The 23,809-nt window shown below is 41.4% G+C and overlaps 1 protein-coding gene across 3 annotated transcripts in view; it reads right to left on the bottom strand.

The window, feature by feature from the left end:
* The window catches only part of LOC126475246 (RING finger protein nhl-1), a 288,062-nt gene that overhangs the window by 223,477 nt on the left and 40,776 nt on the right, over positions 1-23,809 (bottom strand). For all 3 annotated transcript variants that reach the window (XM_050102942.1, XM_050102941.1, XM_050102939.1), the window contains exon 2: positions 12,445-12,526. The gene's annotated coding sequence lies outside the window, so the exon portion shown is untranslated. The remainder of the gene's footprint in view (positions 1-12,444; positions 12,527-23,809) is intronic.

The following is a 23,809-nucleotide window of genomic DNA, read 5'->3' on the forward strand; positions in this document are numbered from 1 at the left end:
TAGTGCTCAGAGCCATTTGAACCATTTTGTAATTTCTCCAGGTGTGATCCGTGCTCGTGCATACGGCCAATGAGCTTACAAGTAAACTTTGCAGATCCATCTCACAATACTTTTTGTTGGCAGTGGTGTCAAGTGATTATTTAAATATCTAACGTGTTGCCACCAGGGCGTTGAATATAAGATACCGTGGCGTAAGTAGAGTTTTCATGTATAACTTTATCCAATACTGTGTTTATATACTGCAATTTCCACAGATCTCTCACGTCTGGTGGACGAAACTACGCAATAAATTAAAGCTAGATTGACTATCGATATTATTCTTAATCTTGTTCTGCTCCAGTTCCCGTACCAGAAAACTTAAGGCCAGAGACGACGTTTTACCTCTTATTACCGAAGTAAACACAGCGTCTGAATGTGTAAAAAAAGTGTGGCGGACCGCGACTCATTCTCGGCTTGCTGCCTTTCAGAAGAAATATGCTACCAACTGCGCTTCCTGAGGAAGCTCGACGCCCACACGTAAATATTCAAATTGATGGTTGTTCCTCTCCGCGCCATCCAAATCAGTATCCACTGCTTTGTCGTAAATAACCACCACAAGCTGCTAAAAGATTTTCTTTTATTATTCTGTAACTAGAATTAGACTCCAACTATAATCCGAAAGCGTGCTTAAAAGAAATTCGCGAACCAGCAGTAAGTGCTACGGTCGCAGATTCGAATCCTGCCTCGGGCATGGATGTGTATGATGTCCTTAGGTTAATTAGGTTTAAGTAGTTCTAAGTTCTAGGGGACTGATGACCTCAGATGTTAAGTCCCATAGTGCTCAGAGCCATTTGATTTGAACCAGCAGTAAGTGCGGAATCTAGAAATATACAACAACTGTCAAAGTATCCCTTCCGTAGGGACTGTGAATACAGGACATTTAAGCACTCTCTTTTCCCGGGCTCCAAACGAGAATGGAATGGGAAGAAGCTATAACAGGAAGCACCCTCTGCCATGCACCTCACTGTAGTTTGTAGCGTACAGGCATAGCTACAGATGTGGACACAGATGAAGAAAAGAAATCTTGATTATCCCTCCTTTAGTTGAGAATAGGTGTCATCAGGCGAAATAATGCGTCCGGTGCTACAGATGTAGAATAGGGTACGAAAACGTGGACTACGCGAACTAGAATTAGCCGCTCGATTTGTTAACTAATCTGAGTGCTCTATTGTGGTGAAAGCGAGCGTACAGTTCCAGAGCGATGCTGGTTGGCAAACGGTATTCTACGGGTAACAGAATGGTCTGTAAATGTCGGGTACAACGAATTTATGCTCCTCGCTTGCAAAAGAAGCAGCAACAACAGCAGTAACTCTTTTGCATGTAAGAACCGGTTGCAACTTATGTGTCTGGCAAAACTACAGACGCAGTTGTTGTCGGCTTCTTAACATTAGGTGCTGTTGATAAGTGGAGCTGGGTATGCAGCCTTATTTAAATCTTGGTAAAGCTTTTGTGACTGTACCAGAATAAATCTTATAAAACTCTATCAACCCCAAAACAAATGAAAGAGAGGGAGAGAGAGAGAGAGACAGATAGAGAGAAAGAGAGAGAGAGAGAGAGAGTAAAAATGATTGGGAAAATATTATTTTTTACTGAGATAGTGCGCAGAAATTGACAGTGGAAAATCTCTATTAAGAGTAACTTGATATACCTTTGGATTTTCCGGCGCGATTTCCCAATGGGTCTAGTGTCTTCCAGGCTCGCCGCTCCGGGAATTGACTAGCAGATGGACGTCTAGAATGATCCCTGGTCTTACTCGTTCTGTTGTCGACGCTATATGAAGAGCGCTGGGGGCATGGGGGAAATTTTCTCTGGACTTGTGTCTCACTAAGGGTGGGGAGGGAGGGTGTTCCTGACATCCCAACACTAACTGAGATCTTATAAATTAATGCAAAGAGTGCGTATTTATGTTGGGCAAAGACAAAGTGCACCTGACGATGATATCTTAGGGAGTAAATACTAGCTCAGCTTGTTCAGATATTCAGCTGAGTCATTTTGAAAACGGACAGAAGACTGTATGTATTAACGTTATCCAAAGTGGAGACGCATTTCTCTTTGCTTCATGTCTTGTTTTATCAGTGAACGACACCTCTCTTCAGAAACGTGTTTATATTTAAACCTATATAATAATGGCTGAGGCGCTGTTTAGGCTAGGATTTGGGGAGAATCGATGGTAAGGGTGATCTGATTTATCATCCAAATGCATGTCAGTTAGAGCTTGCGTGAAGAAAAAGAAATTGTTGGTAGTACTGTATTTTCTTGTGTTTACTCATTCTCACTTTTGTTGATGCGCCTGTAACTTCTCTTAATGTAATAGTTAGTTCTCATCTTTCATCTCTTTTGATGATTTTGCAAATATTTTTTATGCACTGCAGAGCAATGGATTTGTATGAGACTACAAATTTTCGTTACTGTTTAACATAAGACTCACATGATCTGAATTTGATGCAGATCGACAATTCTTTCTTGCTCTGCCATTTCCTCATAGAAGTGTCATTAATCAAATGGCGAGCTTTCTTCTACGTATAAAACTAAAGCAAAACGCGGTACTTAAGTTCTTTAAACTCGCGCCACCGATGAAGCTGTATGTTCGGAAACAACTACTTTTCTTATATCAGGCAAAACTTGATATGCTGTCTACCATATATTCGATATTTTCGTCTTGTGTAGTAGTATACGTAGTCTCCGATTGTTCGATACGACCTGAGCTGTAAAACGTTTCCACTTGTTTTTCCACAATCTCTTGTTTGATGTTGTTGTTGCGGTCTTCAGTACGAAGACTGATTTGATGCAGCTTTCCAGGCTAGTCTGCCCTGAGAAAATCTTTTCACCCTCGAATAACTACTTCATCGAAACTTCCTGTCAGACTAAAACTGTGTGCCGGACGGAGACTCGAACTCGGGACCTTTGCCTTTCGCGGGCAAGTGCTCTACCAACTGAGCTACCCAGGCACGACTCACGCCCCCTCCTCACAGCTTTACTTCCGCCAGTACCTCGTTTCCTACTTTCCAAACTTTAAAGCTGTGAGGACGGGGCGTAGTCGTGCATGGGTAGCTTAGTTGGTAGAGCACTTGCCCGCGAAAGGCAAAGGTCCCGAGTTCCAGTCTCGGTCAGGAACACAGTTTTAATCTGCCAGGAAGTTTCATATCAGTGCACACTCCGCTGCAGAGTGAAAAATCTCATTCTGGGAACTACTGCATCCTATATCCGTTTGAAGCTCCTTACTGTCTTCGTCCCTAGGTCTTCCTGTGCTGTTTTATACCTTTCACACTTCCCTCCACTACCAAACTGAAAATTTTTTGATGTTTCACGATATGTTTCGCCAGTTCATTTTAGCAACTTCTGATTAGGTATCTGATCTACCCGTCTAACCTTCAGCATCCTTCTGTAGCAATTTATTTCAAAATGTTCTGCTCTCATTTTGTCTGAACTGCATTTATTTTTTCAGTTCTCTAACGGAGCTAGATGTGGGGCTCTCATATCAAGTCAATCGTATTTTGAATTAGGGTATTATCAGAAATACCGGAAAAACACAGATTACCGTATAAATAGTAGGAGAGGCGCAAATAAGAAAAGGAAAAAACTGGGCATAAGTCTATAACATTTTCGGTAACAGAGGATTAATTGCAGTTTAAGACGAACACAGGTAAGCGTTAAGTAATTGCTGTTATTTCTCCGAAGAGTTTCGGATTTCGCGTGTTCTTGAAAGTGAAAAAAGTGGAGGCAGTTACACACAGTGGACGGCCTCCAACATAGAGGAGAGGAAGCGATCTTCAGTGATTTGTGTACGCTACTGATGTGGTAATGATACATGTAGGGACAGATGTGAGCGGTTGTATTAAGTGAGGAGACGGAGGGACATGAACAGTAAACGAAAATTCCACCTTCAGTCTGCGGATAACCAGAGTGATAACCAGGTACTCTATAACGAAGGGGAATATTTTCATGCCAAGAAACTCACGTATCACATTTTTTCTGGAGATGAACACCATGAACTACGAACGTTAGCATTATTATTCCAAATGAGCTTAAATGAATCTCAGCGTGATCCATATGAAGATAATTAAGCTCTCTCCCTGTAATTATGTTACTGTTTTCGGAATGGTAAACGACATCCGCATACGCGCCTTTGTGTAAAGTTGTTTGTGAACTCTCTTATTGTCTTCTGCAAGGACGAAAATAAGACTTTATTGCATGTATTGACGAAACAGAATGGCTAAATATGTCACGTTACAACCTGTCAATGAAGATTTTACCATACCGAAAGCTAGAAACTTCACTGTTTGTAATCCCCGACAAAATCAAGCGACGTTATTTGCACGTCTCTCGAAATCAAACAGCTGTGCACTGGCTATAAACTCAACCCTCCTCTTCATTTTATTTTCTGTTTTAGCCTATATCATTTTCATCCTTTGTTTGATATACGATTGTTACAGTGTCATCTAAGCGAAGTTAAGACACGCTACTTGGCAGAAATGCGAAACATGTTACCCCGCAGCAAGGATCCATCGTCTTACCACTCTGCTAACTTGTTTCATCACGCGTGAAACTTCGCCGCGCTATATTGTCCCAGGAACCGACAGCTGCCGATTTTTTGCACGTGCCTCTCACATCCATTAGGGAAGGTCAACGGAAAAATCATCTACGAGATCTGTCTTGCTCTTGTGTTAACGATGGTAGTGTCATTGTTTTTATGTGTGGAGTTTCTGATATATTTTCTTCTGTAAAACTGCGCCGTAGAATTTCTTTCAGCAATTGGAAGTTGTGTTTTTTGTTGACATGACGTGTTTTTCTACGACTAGCTGCCCTTTCGACTTAAGACTACTCAACCGTTTGGCGTGGAATAACCGTTTATAGTTTGGTGATACATTTAAATTTACTGATACATGAAATTTATAGGTAAGTCTAAGGGCGTAGTAGGAAATTTTCTACATGTACTTGAAAGTCAACGTAACATGAAATCAAGAAACAAGATCTGAAATGCTTTTTAAAATACCTCTAAAATTAAGCAGAGCTGCACTTTTCTTCCTCCTTCTTTTCTGTATCTATCACATCTCTCCTCTTTATCTGGTTTCCTTGACTGGATCCTGAATAAAAATTCCTGATCACTGAAAATTTATAATGCAAGAAGCATCTAACACCTTCAGGATGGGCGCTGATTGCACAAGAATCAAACTTAAGCCTATTAATAGCTTCTATTCTTTCCTTGATACCATCACTGAACTCCAGGCAAACATGAAACAACATGAAAACAACAATTTTAATGTCGTTACAAACAGCAAATAATGTTAGGGCATGTCTTCAGATCGACTAATTGTAACCTTCCATCGTTTACCTTGTTTTCGTTGAGTGCATATCTATTATAGGCCAGCTTTAGTCACCATTTGTTAGTATATAGCTTTTCCATATGTGGCACTTGCACAAGAGGCACTCATTATACACTCAGTATTTTTCAGTCCATCAACCGCCAGTACTCAATGGTTTGTTAACTGTAGTATGACTTCCAAATTTCTTCTCGATACATTGGTATGGTTTTCAGATGTACGTTCAGTTGGTTCTGAAACGTATGTATGTTAACAGATGGGGATATTCAGCCACCAAACATTTGTTAAAATTCATGGTGAAACCTTCAGCTGTCCATTATTTTGCACAACTTGCTACCAGTTTCGGTCATTGACCATTATCAAGCTCAGCTGGCATGAATGGCAGGAAAGTTATACCATAATTTGAACAAAAGTAATTTTCTCTTTTGAGCCCACTATAGTTCGTAAAAAAATTTTCACAATTTTTCGGCATTGCACACAGTTATTATTGTGAAATTTTTTTACGTACTATGGTGGCCTCAAAAGAGCAAATTACTTGTGTTCAAATTATAGTATAATTTTCCTGCTGTTTCTGCCAGCTAAGCTTGATAACGGTCATTGACCGAAACTAGTAACGAATTGTGCAAAATAATAGGACAGCTGAAGGTTTAACCATTAATTTTTATGATTATGAAACGCATTTGTTTCATTTCTTAGACGGAAATTATTTCCTACACTGAATTATTTTTCACTTTATAAAACCCATTAGAATTTCTTTAGTTTACTGAATGCTAACAAACAATCACTAATTGAAAACCGAATTAAGTAAGTCAACTGACATCAAAGGCAAATCACAAACAGCTTTGCTGTATACAAGGGAAACTCAACAAATTCCCGACCCTAGCTATTTGACAAGAGCATTCAGAAAATATGCCTAAGTCATGGACAGCACGTCACTTCCTGGATTCGGGGAGACCCGTCAGCCTCAGATCAAATCCGCTCGGCGTATTAACGACGGGGCACGGTGTGTCGGCCAGGCTGGATGCGGTTTTTAGGCGTTTTCTCACATCCGACTACGTGAATACCGGGTTGATACCACGTCCCTCACAGTTATATGATTTGCAATCATCTCGAAAATATTCTCACACTTTCAAATGGAACAGCACTTAACGCGGACAGACGACAGTTGGGGTACACAGATTATGTCCTAGAGTGGGAAAGGGGGGGGGGGAGGCAAGGATTGGCCACTAACAATGCCAAATCCAGAATAATATGCCGACCCCGTAAGACAGGGATAAGGCAAAAAAAAAAAAAAAATAAACACTAAGTTTACAAAATATCGTTACACAAATAACAGAAATAATCTACTGTATACCGTATTTTCGATCCAAAGCAAAATCACTGCCTCGTTCCGCGTCGAAGACAACAATGAAATACTGGGTAGCGAAGAAAACGTAAATACAAAATTTTGGATCACCGTAGCTCATGTCAGTTTTAATACCGGACGGTACTACAAACACCGCTGTCAAACCATCTGCCTCCCTTCTCTCTGTGAGTGTGACGTGGAAGGAGATGGTTGTTCACGAAGGTCCCAAGAGACAACACGGTAACTACAATGGCTGGTAGCAGCCCATATACTTTACTCACGTATGAGAAAAACGTGCTGAAGCCTAATCACCTCTGAATATATTCTTAGTTGTATCAGTTCTCAAAGGGAGGACCAATTAAAGTGTTTAGTTCAGTACTCTGATTCAGCAACTTGGGACCGTAAGTTAAACAATTTACTTTACATTACATACTAGAAATCCTGACTGGCGAGGCAAGAGTGCGGGGTCATTTTTGTACGTCGTTCTCGAATAACTCGAATCATATCCTACAACGGAATTGTATCGTTAATTTTTTGTGTAGTACTAATAGTTTACGGGCAGCGAGGGAAAGAACATGAACATCTTCCACGTGGTTTTTGAAGGTCAGATTTAATGTTGCGGGTGGCATAAAACGACGTTGGTAGAGGCAGCTGAATCACTTTTCCACCTGAGGTCTGAACGTGTATTAAAGTATCACGCAAAAATTGAAATAAATCGGTCAAAAACTTTTGCTAACAACATTTTGTCTTTCTATGGGAATCTCGAAATGACAGATTAACTTCACGTTACTCTAAAGAAAACCTGGACAAAGAGAAAATATATAGCTTATGTCCTTACGAATATTTATTAAGTATTGCGTAAAAAATTGAAGTAAGTCAGCCAAGTACTTTTCGAGGTTTGGTAACACGTTAAAAAGAGATGGGTCTTTATATGCCAGTGTAAATTACACTGTTAAATGTTAATAATCATTTATGCAACTGGTAAATGTTAGTTATCACATGATTTTCCCACCAGTTATGGCATATGTACGAAATTGTAATGGCCTTTTGGCTCATGCGGACGACCATTTTCAGTAAAGAAACGAAAAGTGATGAAAACAATTGAGGCATATGACAACGAGATCGCCAGACTGGGGTGCGTCCACAGATTTGTCAGAAAAATATTCGATCACGTAACTATAAGAATATGTTCCAAGGACGTCAAATTGATTTATGAACTTACATCTTAAAATAACATCATTTGCCTTATTAACATCAACAGAGGAAACATCATCTGCCGACGATATTGCAGTTGTGAGATACGTACTTAATAATGGCTTCAATGTAAGAGGTAAAAAGAAAAATGAATTAAGGATGTGTTTACACGTAGTAATTATTAGTGTTTCATGTGTGTAAGTTGGCGTACTTGATTCTTAGAACCCTAAAAATGATATATTTACATCGTTTTTAAATAAGTAAATGTAATTGTCCGTAATGAATGGTCGAATGAAACGAAAAAGTGATTAATCTGCAGTTTACGAAGAATATTAACTTACGTGCGAAAAAGGGAGCGCGCATTTCTACACACATCAAAACAGTTTTACATCACCTCGGTTCCGGGAGTTCCGGAACCTGTACAGAAAATTGGAAGGGAGATCAACATAAACATCATTTCCACCCTTTTTATTGCTCATAAAAGTCAAACATTGCATGTTGTACCACCATACAGCTAGAACTTCAGAGGTGGTGGTCCAGATTGCTGTACACACCGATACTTCTGATACTCGCTAGCAAGTCCTCTTGCACTGATGCATGCCTGTGTTCGTCGTGATATACTGTCCACAAGTTCATCAAGGCACTGTTGGTCCAGATTGTCCCACTCCTCAACGGCAATTCGTCGTCGATCCCTCAGAGTGCTCGCTGGGTCACTTCGTCCACAAACAGCCCTTTTCAGTCTATCACAAGCATGTTCGATAGGGTTCATGTCTGGAGAACATACTGGCCACTCTAGTCGAGCGATGTCCTCATCCTGAATGAATTCATTCACAAGATGTGCACGATGGGGGCGCGAATTGTAGTCCATGAAGACGAATGCCTCTCCAATACGCTGCCGATATGGTTGCACTATCGATCGGGGGTGGCATTCACGTGTCGTACATCCGTTACGGCGCCTCCCATAACCAACAGCGGCGTATGTCGGCCCCACATAATGCCACTCCAAAACATCAGGGAGCCTCCACCTTGCTGCACCCGTTGGACAGTGTGTCTAAGGCGTTCAGCCTGACTAGGTTGCCTCCAAACACGTCACCAACGATTGTCTGGTTGAAGGCATATGCGACACTCCTCGGAGAAGAGAAGGTGATGTCACTCGCGAGCGGTCCATTCGGCATGTTGTTGGGCCCATCTACATCACGCTGCGTGGTGTCGTTGTGGCAAAGATGGAGCTTGCCATGGACGTCGGGAGTGAAGTTGCGCATCATGCAGCTTGTTGCCCATCGTTTGAGTCGTAACGCGACGTCCTGTGGCTGCACGAAAAGCATTATCCAACATAGTAAACATAGTGGAGTTGCTGTCAGGGTTCCTTCGAGCCATAATCCGTAGGTAGCGGTCAGCCACTGTAGTAGTAGCCCTTGGGCGGCAGGAGCGAGGCATATCATCGACAGTTCGTCTCTCTGTGTATGCTTCATAGCTTTGGTTCACTACAAGCTATAAACACCTCTGAGATGTGCAGGGCATTTGTTTCCCGCCCTCTACTTCCCTCATTAAGTGCCCTTCCTAGAACCAAGTGCCGGACGCGGTGGCCGTGCGGTTCTAGGCGTTTCAGTCCGGAACCGCGAGACTGCTACGGTCGCAGGTTCGAATCCTGCCTCGGGCATGGATGTGTGTGATGTCCTTAGGTTAGTTAGGTTTAAGTGGTTCTAAGTTCTAGGGGACTGATAACCTCAGATGTTAAGTCCCATAGTGCTCAGAGCCATTTCAACCATTTTGAACCTATAACAAAGTAACAAGGCGGAAGCGGTCGAACCTCGTTATTGACCGTCTAAGCATGGTTGAACTACAGACAACACGAGCCGTGTACCTCCTTCCTGGGGGAATGACTAGAACTGATCGGCTGTCGTACTCCCTCTGTCTAATAGGCGCTGCTCATGCATGGGTGTTTATATCTTTGGGCGGGTTTAGTGACATCTCTGAACAGTCAAAGGGACTGTGTCTGTGATACAATATCCACAGTCAACGTCTGTCTTCAGGAGTTCTGAGAACCGGCATGATGCAAAACTTTTTTGATGTGTGTATTTAGAAGCTTATCTGTCATATTGTCCTTATATTATTCCTGTATTTGCGGAGTTACAAAAATCTTCAGAACCGAAATCAAAATTTAGAGAACTACTACCGTCGAGATAAGTTTCTCTCGAGAAGACAGGAATGATATAGAAGATATAAAGGCTATGGAAAGATGTAGAACATTATATGTCGTTTATAATTCCAAGCTCTTAAAAAATGGATGCCGTTCATAATTTTGATCATTTTCAGCACACAAGATGTGTCTAAGTTTACATTACAAGAAATACACTATGTATCGTTGATAAATGATGAACCAATTCAGGCAAAGGAAGAACAGTCCTTCTCGCGTTGTCCTGTCCAACGATTTTTGCCTTGCTTATTTATTGCAGCATAGGCCCTTCCTGTTTCCCCCTATGTTTTGAGCCACTGCAAAAGAATCAGCAAATCATCACAATTTCCAAACTCTTAAGTAACACTTAAACCATTTAGTCGTACTTAGGAATGATGATGAAAGCAAACAACTGCATTCATCACGTTGTAATTTACACCTCACTTGCAGAGTTTCAGAATAAACGTAGCCATATACGTTATCAGAGTTATAATATTGGTGGGACTGCGCTTGTTCAACATACGTCATGAGATTAGATTAACGTCCCGTCGACAACGAGATTATTAGAGGCATAAGGTGTATCAGGGCATTTGTTTCCCGTCCTATGTTAATTAAGATTATTTGTTTCCTTGTTGCTTGCCTCTTTCGTTTGTGCCTGTGGCAGTCAAAAAGTAAGATAGTCAAACAGCCTGCTTTTATCGTGCCAAGTTTCTTACGTCACAACGCAAATTCCAAGTCAGGTATCGTTGCGTGACTACATTGGTACGTGTAGGAAGTGGTAGCCGGAGGACAGCACGGCTTACGTAGACACACGCGAAGTCGATTCTATTTTCGTTTCAGGCAGTCTCTCCTGAGTAAACGACGTCTCGAAATGATGTCCTAACACCAATGGCCTAAAGCCTGTGTAATTAGTTTGGAGCAAAGGTAATATGCCAATAAAATATATTTGTATTGTGAATGAATAATCGCATGTCGCAGCTTATAAATTAGCATTTTTTTAATAAAGGGACATCAGATATGGTTAGGTCGGACTTGAACATTATATATGGATATTATCTAATCAGTCTGGAAACTGATGAGATGCTGCGATATATTCTGAAACAGTAAGATATGAATTCCCGTAACCAGTAAATTATTTTATTTTATTCAGTTCCTAGTCTCGACAGCATCATCAGCATCTGGTCTAACGTAACCGAGTGCCAATGTCTACCTATGGTGAGCCATTGCTCTCATATACCATGGCTCGTAAGCTGTGACATAACTATGTTCCTGCAGATGATGGTAATACTATCAAAATTAGTTGTTGACTTAAACAGTCATATACTTGTAAGTGATAGAGGACCTTGTACAAAAATAAAGCGCCATAATGGTGTCTATTATATGTACAAACAAAACGGAATGATGGATGACAATGAAACAAGCAGATAATCCTAATAATCAAATGGTTTCCCCAAGACAACGTATTCCGACTGCGTACAACTCCTTACAGCAGAGTCTCCAAGAATCGAAAGTAGATGTATGTACTACAAGACAAACACATTACAGCAGGTGCTCGACATGGCCGCCGTTCATGTGACGGCAGATTTTAGCATGTCTCTTCACCGATGTCTGTGCCCGTTAAAAACTCCCAGGCATTTTTCAAATTTATTGACAACCACGCACAACGCGTTCTCGGAGACTGTCACCCATATCAACAGCGATGGTATGCACCACAGGTTTTAAATACACACGAAAGAAAAACAAAGGGACCTGGGTCCTATGACATTGTCGAGGCATGGCCGAGACACTTATTGTTGAAACGCTGTTTAGTAGCACTTAGGAATGATGATTAAAGCAAACAACAGCAATTTATCACTTGCAGTGATTCTAAATAAACGTAGCCCTATATATTAACAGTGTTGTAACATTGATGGGACTGCATTTGTTCAACATACGTCGTGAGACTAGATGTACGTCCCGTCGACAATGAGGTCATTAGAGGCAGAAGGCGTATCAGGGCATGTTTCCCGACCTATGTTTATCAAGATTATTTATTTGTTTCGTTGTCCTTTGCTTGCCGCTTTCGTTGTGTCTATGATAGTCAAACAGTATGATAGTCAAACGGCCTGCATTGTCGTGCCAGGTATCTTACGTTACAACGCAGATTCCAAGTCGGGTTTCGTTACGTGACTACACTGGTATGTGTAGGAAGTGGTAACCGGGGGCCAACTAGGCTTACGTAGACACACGTGAAGTTGATTCTATTTTCGTTTCAGGCGGTCTCTCCTGAGTAAACGTCGTCTCGAAATAACGCAGTAACGTAGGTTCGTCATTGCCTCAAAGGAGGGCAGATGTTTATTGCTGAAAGCGGTGCGCGTAGGTGTGCTTACCTTGCGGTTGCCCGCTAGGGGATGTCCGAGGCCCCGAGGGAAGTAGACGCTACCTCCCGGGCCACGGCGCCATCTTGGGGGCCTGTAACACAAACAAAACAAGTCATCACTGCAAATCTGACTGTGGGGTGAGATTCAGTTTCCTTGTATAGCAACTTCAGTATCAGAATTTGGCCCCTTAGTACGCGATAAAATTCTGCAGGAAAAAAAAGGTCAAAACTCATGTCACTCTAGAACACTGAGGAGATGGCAGCACATGTCAGAAGTGTTTATAGCTTCGTGTAGAATCTGCATCTCGCGGCACTGGCGCTGAAGAATAGTTAACCTTCCATTTATTGGCGTCGCATTGTATGATGCGAAATCGCGACATTCGGCATTGAGGGGTTAAAGGAAATGATACAAAGTTGTCTTTGAGAGATGAAGAGTAAGATTACAAGTATAAATGTCACGGCCTGACATCGAGACGCTTTTATTTTGCCTCAACTTCTCTGCCAGTTCTGATGCGGACCGCCACGACTATCTTCCTATTTAAATAGTCAGAAATGGAATTTAAACAAGTACGAAAATTATGAAACACGGAAATGGAACGTTCTGCGGAAGTCAAGTTTATAGCAGGACGTGTAATCTGCACATGCTGCCCATGCCAAATGCTGCAATTTAAACCTGTGTACAAGAACGAATCTGTAACATTATTCCCATTTAAACGACCAATAATGGAATTTTAACGTATGACGAACATTTGATAAACAAAAATAATACATTGAGCAGTTGTAAGGGTAAGGGCAAAATGCACAGTGTACACGTATATAACACGTTAAAAACTAATTTATCCACGCCAACAAATGTAAAAGGTGATATCTGGTTTCATAAACAACATACTTACGATGAGCTATTTTGGTAGATTAGTTCCTTGTGCCTCCGTATTCAGAAGGACTTACGCAAAGAGAAGGTTCAAAAATTTAAGGAACGCGGGAAAAAAATTCTCATTGTGAAATAAAATTTCCCTTGTAAAACAGATTTAAAGCTTTGTGATAAGATGAAGTTGTTTAAAATTGGTATGTTCTTCACTTTGTACTGTTTTATTATCGTCGTTCCTTAATCAGAAAAACCAACATGTGAAAACTAGAATCACATAAATTAAAATAATGTTTGACATTACTTGGATACAAGTTTACTTGACTTAATTTTAGCAGAAATGTGTAAAGAAGCTAGAAGTACATAATTGTCAGTTTTACACTACACTTAATTTTAGGATTTTCTTCCACTGATGACCTGTAGAAACATAATGAATGTTTTATTACAATATGATACCACTTGTCATTTCCTAAAGTCCTACCTACAATTTCACACATCTCTAGAAAGATTTTAATCACTTTTTCTGGAAGCCATTTTTTATTTCTCTTACGGAGATTCTCTCGCTTCAGTCTTCTTTCAGTCGGATTTTTCTCAGCCTCAGATTTAGTTGGATTATTTAAATAATGTGGTAGAATGGGGAAAATTCTTAGATTCACACGTAATGTTGGTCGAGGTCGTGGGTACCTCTGTTGATTTCCTTGCAAATCTTTAAAAGTATCAATTGTTATTATGTCCTCTTCCTCAAAATGCTTCGCATAGACCACGGATCGCTTGGAAAGTATTTAACCCTTCCTCGGAATTGTTATGGGTATCCGTTGAGAACCATATTACCGTCGTGTAGCGCTTATCGCCACTATAACTACAACTGCTTGCGCATTGTGGGACAGTATTTGTCTGGCATCTGAATAATATTATTTTATTAATAACTAGATGTACCAGGCTATGCTTTGCTGCGGCTCAGTCTGCTTAAATGAGAAAGAAAGAAACGAGAAAGCACACGGTTGTGATATGTATGAGAACTGGATATGTTCGTCCTAATTTCCGTCTCTCCCCTGTCTCTGCCTATCTCCCCCTTCCCCTTTCTTTGTCCATTCCCTCCTCCTTCCTTTCTCTCTCTACACCTTCTCCCCCTTCCTCTCTCTCTCTCCATCTCTCAGACCGTCACCTCCTGCTCCCTTCCTCTGTCCATCTTCTCCTCCCTCCCTCTTTCTACATCTTCTCCTGCCGTCCTCTCTCTGTTCATCTCTTCCTTCCAGTTTTCTGAGTCATTACCTCCCATATCACTCTCTAGCTTCTCTTCCCCCTCTTTCTGACTTTGAGCGTTGTTTATTGTCATTGTAAATTCCGATTCCGTAGTAGTATTCTAATCATAAACCAATGACCCATAAATACAAATTTTCTGTTTTTGCTAACAATGTTTCGCTATCGTGTATTTTATATGTATTAAAATGTATGTATTTTGTATGTGTCTAAAACTTTATTACAGTAACGTGTAAAAACTTGAAGTAAATCAGAAACGTACGTCCAGAGATTTTTGGTAACAATGTACATATATATTTAATATATACCAGATAGCGCTCTAGTAGGTATATAAAAACACTTGAGTGTTCGAATGCTGCGTTGTGTCAAATTTTCAAAGCAATTCATGAAGAACTTTCGGAGATTTGAGATTTTGAAGAAACGGACATCTATATTAATTTGTAAGTACATAGAAAGCGTAGATGTTCATAATCGCAATTCACCGAAAGCTTTTGACCGATTGCTTTGAAATTTTGATACAATGTTGCACTGCAAATAGCGCATGTTTTAATTAACCTATTTTCTAAATATATATAGTACACAAATATATATTAATTCAATAATAGGGAAACGTTGTTACAAAAAGTCTAAAAATTGCATATGCATGTATTATACATCTTATATTAAAGAATTAGGTACCTAAAAACACGTCTGTATTAGAATTCAAAATGTCAGAATTTCAAGGCAATCGGTCAAGAACTTTCGGAGTTACATGATTCTGAACAAAGTAACATTTACATTTTTTTATATACATTACACGCATTTAGCTCGGCATTATTGGTCTCTAGCTCAGGGGCTCAGTGCACAAGTGAGTAGAAAGGGAGAGAGGGAGAGCAGAAACTACCTCGTTAAAAAATCAGGCCCAGTTGGCGGGGTGAGAGCGAAGACCATAACGGTGATGAAGACAGAGACAATGGCTCTCGGTGCCGTGTAACTATCAGAAGAGTCATCTCATTTAACAAAATCCACTTTGCATCTGACTTGGATCAAGTGGCCGTGTGGTCAGTGTCTGTTCGCCAGTGGTGCGGCGATAACTTAAAATTCTGGAACTATCACCTACTTATTATCTACTGCGTATGCTTTTACGATGTCAACCCTACAATTCCATGTACAACAGGTGAGCGTAACAGTAGACACAAAACGACCTCAGGACGTAAAAAATTCTCCACCGTCAGTGGCGCAACTGGTATATCAGAGTCTAGGGAGATTAGGCTGACGTGAGACATATATTCCAAATCACAGGAAATCAGTCCTCTAGCCAGTTCAACCCAAAATCAAAAATTTCTTTGGCTCAATTAACATAAACTCACTCCTAAAGCCAGAAAAGTGCTATAAACTAGGAGAAACTCTTTTTTTTTAAAAAAAAAAAAAACTTCAGCCATCATGAAACAAACTTGGCAGATGAGAATACACTGAATTTTGGAAATTACATTTTGTTGAAAAGTAAGGTAAACAAAAGAATCTTTAAAAATACAGCCACTCTGAGGGTTGTATTCGCAATCTCACAAGACATGGTTAGTTATCTAATTGAAATAGTCTTTGAAACCAAATACAAATTCTTTGAATTATCCAAATACAATATAACAGTAATTAAAGCAAACACGTTGATCAGTCACGAAAATAGAACCAACCCAGAAAAATTAAGTAAGACGTAGGAGGTGTTAGAAAATACAATCTCTTTAATTTGACATCATTCAATAGGAATGAGTCGTGAGAGCCTGCAACGGTAAAAACAATTCGTTTGTTTGTAAAATAAATTTTTCTGCTATCGGTCACAATTTTATTTCATTTATAATTTTCATGACGCATTTGGGAAAATTATTTCTATTTTCAAGTGCATTTTTCGTGTACTTGGCCATTTATTCGTGATGTTTTCAAAGTGTGAGGTGATGCTTTGTTCTGTTGAACTGTAATTTCTAAAACGGTGCCCAATTTTTTTGAGCATTAATTGATATTTACAAAGAGTTAATGACGAATTTGCAATGATTAACTACTTGTGGTGCATATATTTACACATATTAAATATCACACACAATTTGCTGTGCACATCACACGATGAAAGTAGCAGACACAAAAACGGAACAGTTAAAAAGATATTTTTAACTATCGTTAGCAGAGGTAGCGCGATAGATAGACCCTCTAGCATGATCAATTATCCTCTCATACAGAGGATACTTGTCTTAATGATGTGGGTTATTTGGTTTAATATATTTACGAAGGGACTCATTTCTATGTATCACTGTTTCCACTGATTCATTTTCCTCCTTTCATTTAAAATTTTGTCTTCTTTTTTGTTTGATGTGAATATATCAACAGTTCTTCCATCAAATCCATTTTGTAACCTTCATTTAACAGGGGGAGTACTTTGACAGTTTACTCTATAGCGTCCTGTAATGTGTAAGTATGTGGGTGGCTATTGTTGCTAGTGTTTGTTAATCAAACTAATAAAAAATATAGTAGATAAAGAAAAATTCCTAGAAACTACAAAATAGTATCACATAAACGAGGGAATATACGCTTCCTAACCATCGAACACTGTACTATGCCAAGGCAGTTATTTACACACACGTAAGTTATTTCTTCTTACACAGACACTAGAAAACACTACCCATAACCCTATCGCAGATGAAACCGACCTCGCCTTTTTTGGTGCAGCCCCAAAGGCTGCAAATAACCCAGCACTTTCGGTGCTGTTTCATTTCTGGCGTGAACTAGTGGACCCTTGTCTCCCACATCTCAACCACAGTAGCAAATCGCCTCACAGAATCATTTGGATTCCTTTCATAACCATCCAGAAACGGCTCGGAAACAGTTTTCGAATAGACTGTGAACCTCATTCAACAAATGCGGTATGCATCTTACATAAATCTTTCTCGTAGTTTATTAATAAGTGTTTGGTGTGACTTAAATTACCGATTGCGCTATACCATATTCTACACATTCTCGATGTTTGCACTCTGGTTGTTTTACTTTTAAGACGTACTTCGTGACGACCTTCAAGAGTAGCTCCATCGAGTTTGAATTCAAAAAAATGGTTCTGAGCACTATGGGACTTATCTGCTGAGATCATCAGTCCCCTAGAACTTAGAACTACTTACACCCAACTAACCTAAGGACATCACACACACCCATGCCCGAGGCAGGATTCGAACCTGCGAAAGTAGCGGTCGCGCGGTTCCAGGCTGTAACGCCTAGAACCGCTCGGCCACCTTTGCTGGCAGTTTGAATTCAGTTGTCCATTTTGTGACTGTTGACTCAAAAGCTCTAACATATTTCTGGACGAATATCTATTTCCGGCTTACAATTCAAATTTTATAACGATACAGTATCGCTGTTTACATATTAGGACGAAACATACGCGGCACGACTATATATATATATACAGGGTGTTTCAAAAATGACCGGTATATTTGAAACGGCAATACAAACTAAACGAGCAGCGATAGAAATACACCGTTTGTTGCAATATGCTTGGGACAACAGTACATTTTCAGGCAGACAAGCTTTCGAAATTACAGTAGTTACAATTGTCAACAACAGATGGCGCTGCGGTCTGGAAAACTCTAAAGTACAATATTTTCCACATATCCACCATGCGTAGCAATAATATGGCGTAGTCTCTGAATGAAATTACCCGAAACCTTTGACAACGTGTCTGGCGGAATGGCTTCACATGCAGATGAGATGTACTGCTTCAGCTGTTCAATTGTTTCTGGATTCTGGCGGTACACCTGGTCTTTCAAGTGTCCCCACAGAAAGAAGTCACAGGGGTTCATGTCTGGCGAATAGGGAGGCCAATCCACGCCGCCTGCTGTATGTTTCGGATAGCCCAAAGCAATCACACGATCATCGAAATATTCATTCAGGAAATTAAAGACATCGGCCGTGCGATGTGGCCGGGCACCATCTTGCATAAACCACGAGGTGTTTGCTGTGTCGTCTAAGGCAGTTTGTACCGCCACAAATTCATGAAGAATGTCCAGATAGCGTGATGCAGTAATCGTTTCGGATCTGAAAAATGGGCCAATGATTCCTTTGGAAGAAATGGCGGCCCAGACCAGTACTTTTTGAGGATGCAGGGACGATGGGTCTGCAACATGGGGCTTTTCGGTTCCCCATATGCGCCAGTTCTGTTTATTGACGAAGCCGTCCAGGTAAAAATAAGCTTCGTCAGTAAACCAAATGCTGCCCACATGCATATCGCCGTCATCAATCCTGTGCACTATATCGTTAGCGAATGTCTCTCGTGCAGCAATGGTAGCGGCGCTGAGGGGTTGCCGCGTTTGAATTTTGTATGGATAGAGGTGTAAACTCTGGCGCATGAGACGATACGTGGACGTTGGCATCATTTGGACCGCAGCTGCAACACGGCGAACGGAAACCCGAGGCCGCTGTTGGATCACCTGCTGCACTAGCTGCGCGTTGCCCTCTGTGGTTGCCGTACGCGGTCGCCCTACCTTTCCAGCACGTTCATCCGTCACGTTCCCAGTCCGTTGAAATTTTTCAAACAGATCCTTTATTGTATCGCTTTTCGGTCCTTTGGTTACATTAAACCTCCGTTGAAAACTTCGTCTTGTTGCAACAACACTGTGTTCTAGGCGGTGGAATTCCAACACCAGAAAAATCCTCTGTTCTAAGGAATAAACCATGTTGTCCACAGCACACTTGCACGTTGTGAACAGCACACGCTTACAGCAGAAAGACGACGTACAGAATGGCGCACCCACAGACTGCGTTGTCTTCTATATCTTTCACATCACTTGCAGCGCCATCTGTTGTTGAAAATTGTAACTACTGTAATTTCGAAAGTTTTTCCGCCTGAAAATGTACTGTTGTCCCAAGCATATTGCAACAAACGGTGTATTTCTATCGCTGCTCGTTTAGTTTTTATTGCCGTTTCAAATATACCGGTCATTTTTGAAACACCCTATATACCCTGACGAATCTTTACTGCCGCGTAAACAGACGACACTTAACTTTTGTAGATTCTCAGAGCGTCTATACCGTAGGAAAAAAAAATTCGTTGATATGAACGCCCTCTCGATACCAGAACAGACAAAGCTCTGTTTTCCTTCCTTTCGTGAAACACGGGAAGCCAGCAGTACTTTAGAAACACTAACGTTTGAACGGAAAACTAATTCACAAAAGAACGTAAAACAAATAGCAATGTAGAGTGTTTCAATGGGTACGCCTACACTGCTAACCCAAAGCATTATGGCCATTGTCCACTGCGTCGCTGGATTCCGCCTGGTGGCGTTGCGGTCATGTGACGCGGTAGCAAACATAGATAAGCGGAGCAGACCCTGATGGGGGATCGCCCTGCAGGATATGGGATGCTAATGGGAAAATCCATTCAGATAAACGACTTGGACAAACGACGTATTATTGTCACGCTGAGCCTGTGAACGAGTACTTCGAAAACGGCGAAGTTGGTCGAATGTTCACGTGATATTGTGAGAATCTACAGGATGTGGTAGAAGAATGTGAAACTACCACTAGGCGCGAAATGGTTGGATGTCCACGATCTTTACAGAACGTATGGTTCAGAGCTTTGTCTGTTCTGTAAAGTAGGATACATGGTGATCTGCTGAAAGAGCGCAATGCTGGTGCACACCGTTCATCGTACATTGTTGGACATGGAGCTCCGCAGCAGACCACCCCTACGTGTTCACAATTTGACGCAACGACATCTTGAATTACGATTACAGTGGCCACGGGAACATCGGGATTCGACCGTAGATCAGTGCGAACGTGTCGGAGATTCGGCTGAATCACATTTTTGCTACAGTGGGTCGATGGTTGTCTTCACAAACGCCTTCATCGAGGTGAACGGTGGCTAGAAATGTGCAGCGTGCAACGAACACAGGCTGGCGGGAGCAGAATTGTGCTATGAGACATTCTCCTGTACGTACATGTGATCTGTGTTAGTAATCGAAGACATGTTGACAGCTGCGAACCACCTGCATCCCTTCATCGTAGATGTCTTCCCCGACGGCGATGTCATATTTCTACAGTATAATTGTCCGTATTTCGGAGCCAGAACCGTACTACAGTGGTCTGAGGGACATTATAGTGAACTCATGCTGAAGTCTCGGCGACCAAATTTATCTGATGTAAATCCTATGGAACCCACTAGGGTCGTTATCATCGGACACGCCAATGAGTGGCTCGTTATGTACGCGAATAACAAGACCTGTGCTTAGACGTCTAATGCCACATACCTTCACAAAGTTCCCAAAAAACTGTAGGATCTCCGATATGCAGAATGAGTGATGTATTTCGTTCCAAAGATGGAGAGAGAAGCTATTAAGGAAGTTGTCACAATGTTTTGGCTCATCATTGTATGGTGTCGTGAGATTCAGTAATATTATGACACACTGCATGTGGAGCAAAACTAATAACGGATATTTTGCAGAGCTGTGGTTTTACAGGCTAGGAAAGACTATATAAACATGCAGATATAGTGTGTTAAACAGAGTTCTGAGACAACGAAACGTGGAGAGGATTCCAAAAGTTTGTTCCCATTTACAAATTTCACAACATTTACAACAAGTTTAGTTATTCAATGCATTGCATCATAATTCGATGCAGAATCATTCCTTTATTACATTACTCGACATATTTGAGTTTGAGAGTGTGTAGAAATGGTAATACTTTGTTGAGATCTTGAAGTTAAGAATTTACATACGAAATCACTGGAAGTGCAACGTGTCCGCAAGTCTTCGGCTAACAAAGGGTATGGTAATTACAAGATGAACATCAGCATTGTACGTATGAATCTTCCTTATAATATGAAGAGCCAAAGAAAGTAGACAGAGTATTATTTTCACTTTCTCTGCGATGTGTGAAAGCAGCAGAGTTACATCAGCGGTCTATTGCCTCCCGTTTACTAACTCTTCTGCGAGTTAAAAACCATACTTGGAGATGTAGATTCGCATGGCAAGAACAGCTGCTAACAGAGATTCATTGGATTGCTACGAGGGAGTGCTGAAAAGCAGTGCCTCCTAAATTTTTGTGTGAAAATTCTTAAATATTTTGAAAGTCTACACCTTTAATCTTCAAGTATATATCTTCGCAGTTTGTCGTTAGAAGACACCGAATTGTGGCTTGTAGCATGGCGGCGTGAAATGTACACTACCGGCCAGTAAAATTGCTACACCACCGTGCAGTTCTAGGCGCTACAGTCTGGAGCCGAACGACCGCTACGGCCGCAGGTTCGGATCCTGCCTCGGGCATGGATGTGTGTGATGTCCTTAGGTTAGTTAGGTTTAATTAGTTCTAAGTTCTAGGCGACTGATGACCTCAGAAGTTAAGACGCACAGTGCTCAGAGCCATTTTTACCATTGCTACACCACGAAGATGACGTGCTACAGACACGATATTTAACCGACATGAAGAAGATGCTGTGATATGCAAATGATTAGCTTTTCAGAGCAATCACACAAGGTTGGCGCCGGTGGCGACACCTACGACCTGCCGACATTAGGAAATTTTCCAAACGATTTCTCATACACAAACAGCAGTTGACCGGCGTTGCCTGGTGAAATGTTGTTGTGATGCCTTATGTAAGGAAGAGAAATGCGTACCATCACGTTTCCGACTTTGACAAAGGTCGGATTGTTAGCCAATCGCGATTGCGGTTTATCGTATCGCGACTTTGCTGCTCGCGTTGGTCGAGATCCAATGACTGTTAGCAGAGTATGGAATCGGTGGGTTCAGGAGGATAATACGGAACGCCGTGCTGGATCCCAACGGCCTCGTTTCACTAGCAGTCGAGATGACAGGCATCTTATCCGGATGGCTGTAACGGATCGTGCAGCCACGTCTCGATCCCTGAGTCAACAGATGGGGACGTCTGCAAGACAACAACCATCTGCACGAACAATTCGACAACGTTTGCAGCAGCATGGTCTATGAGCTCGGAGACCATGGCTGCGGATACCCTTGACGTTGCATCACAGACAGGAGCGCCTGCGATGGTGTACTCAACGACGCATCTGGGTGCACGAATGGCAAAACTTAATTTTTCCCGATGAATCCAGGTTCTGTTTACAGCATCATGATGGTCGCATCCGTGTTTGGCGACATCGCGGTGAACGCACATTGGAAGCGTGTATTCGTCATCGCCATACTGGCGTATCACTCGGCGTGATGGTATGGGGTGCCATTGGTTACATGTCTCGGTCACCTCTTGTTCGCATTGACGGCACTTTGAACAGTGGACGTTACATTTCAGATGTGTTACGACCCGTGGCTCTAAACTTCATTCGATTTCTGCGAAATCCTACATTTCAGCAGGTTAATGCACGACCGCATGTTGCAGGTCCTGTACGGGCCTTTCTGGATAGAGAAAATGTTCGACTGCTGCCCTGGCCAGCACATTCTCCAGATCTCTCACCAACTGAAAACGTCTGGTCAATGGTGGCCAAGCAACTGGCTCGTAACAACATGCCAGTCACTACTCTTGATGAACGGTGGTATCGTGTTGAAGCTGCATGGGCAGCTGTACCTGTGCACGCCATCCAAGCTCTGACTCAATGCCCAGGCGTATCAAGGCCGTTATTACGGCCAGAGGTGGTTGTTCTGGGTAGTGATTTTTCAGGATCTATGCACCCAAATTGCGTGAAAATGTAATCACTTATCAGTTCTAGTATAATATATTTGTCCAATGAATACCCGTTTATAATCTGCATTTCTTCTTGGTGTAGCAATTTTAATGGCCAGTAGTGTAATATTTTGTTGACTTCTTGAAGTTAAGAAGTTACATCTTCACCGTGAGGTCACTGGAGGTGCAATGTGTCCGCAAGTCTTCGGCTTACAAAGGGTATGGTAATTACAAGGTGAAACATCAGTATTGTACGTACGAATCTTCCGTATTATATGAAGAACCAAAGAAAGGAGACAGAGTATTATTTGCACTTTCTCTGCGATGTGTGAAAGCTGCAGAGTTACATCTGCGATCTATTGCCTCGCGTTTACTAACTCTTCTGCAAGTTGAAAATCATACTTGGAGATGTAAATTCACATAGCAGAAACAGCTGCTAACAGAGATTCTCGGATTGCTACGAGGCAGTGCTGAAAAGCAGTGCCTCCTAAATTTTTGTGTGAAAATCTTTTCAAAGTCTACACATTTATTCTTCAAGTAAATATGTTTGCAGCCATCTGTCGTTAGAAGACAACGAATTGTGGCTTGTAACATGGCGGCGTGTAA

Source organism: Schistocerca serialis, chromosome 4, assembly GCF_023864345.2.
Source record: "Schistocerca serialis cubense isolate TAMUIC-IGC-003099 chromosome 4, iqSchSeri2.2, whole genome shotgun sequence".
NCBI classification, from domain to species: Eukaryota; Metazoa; Arthropoda; class Insecta; order Orthoptera; family Acrididae; genus Schistocerca; species Schistocerca serialis.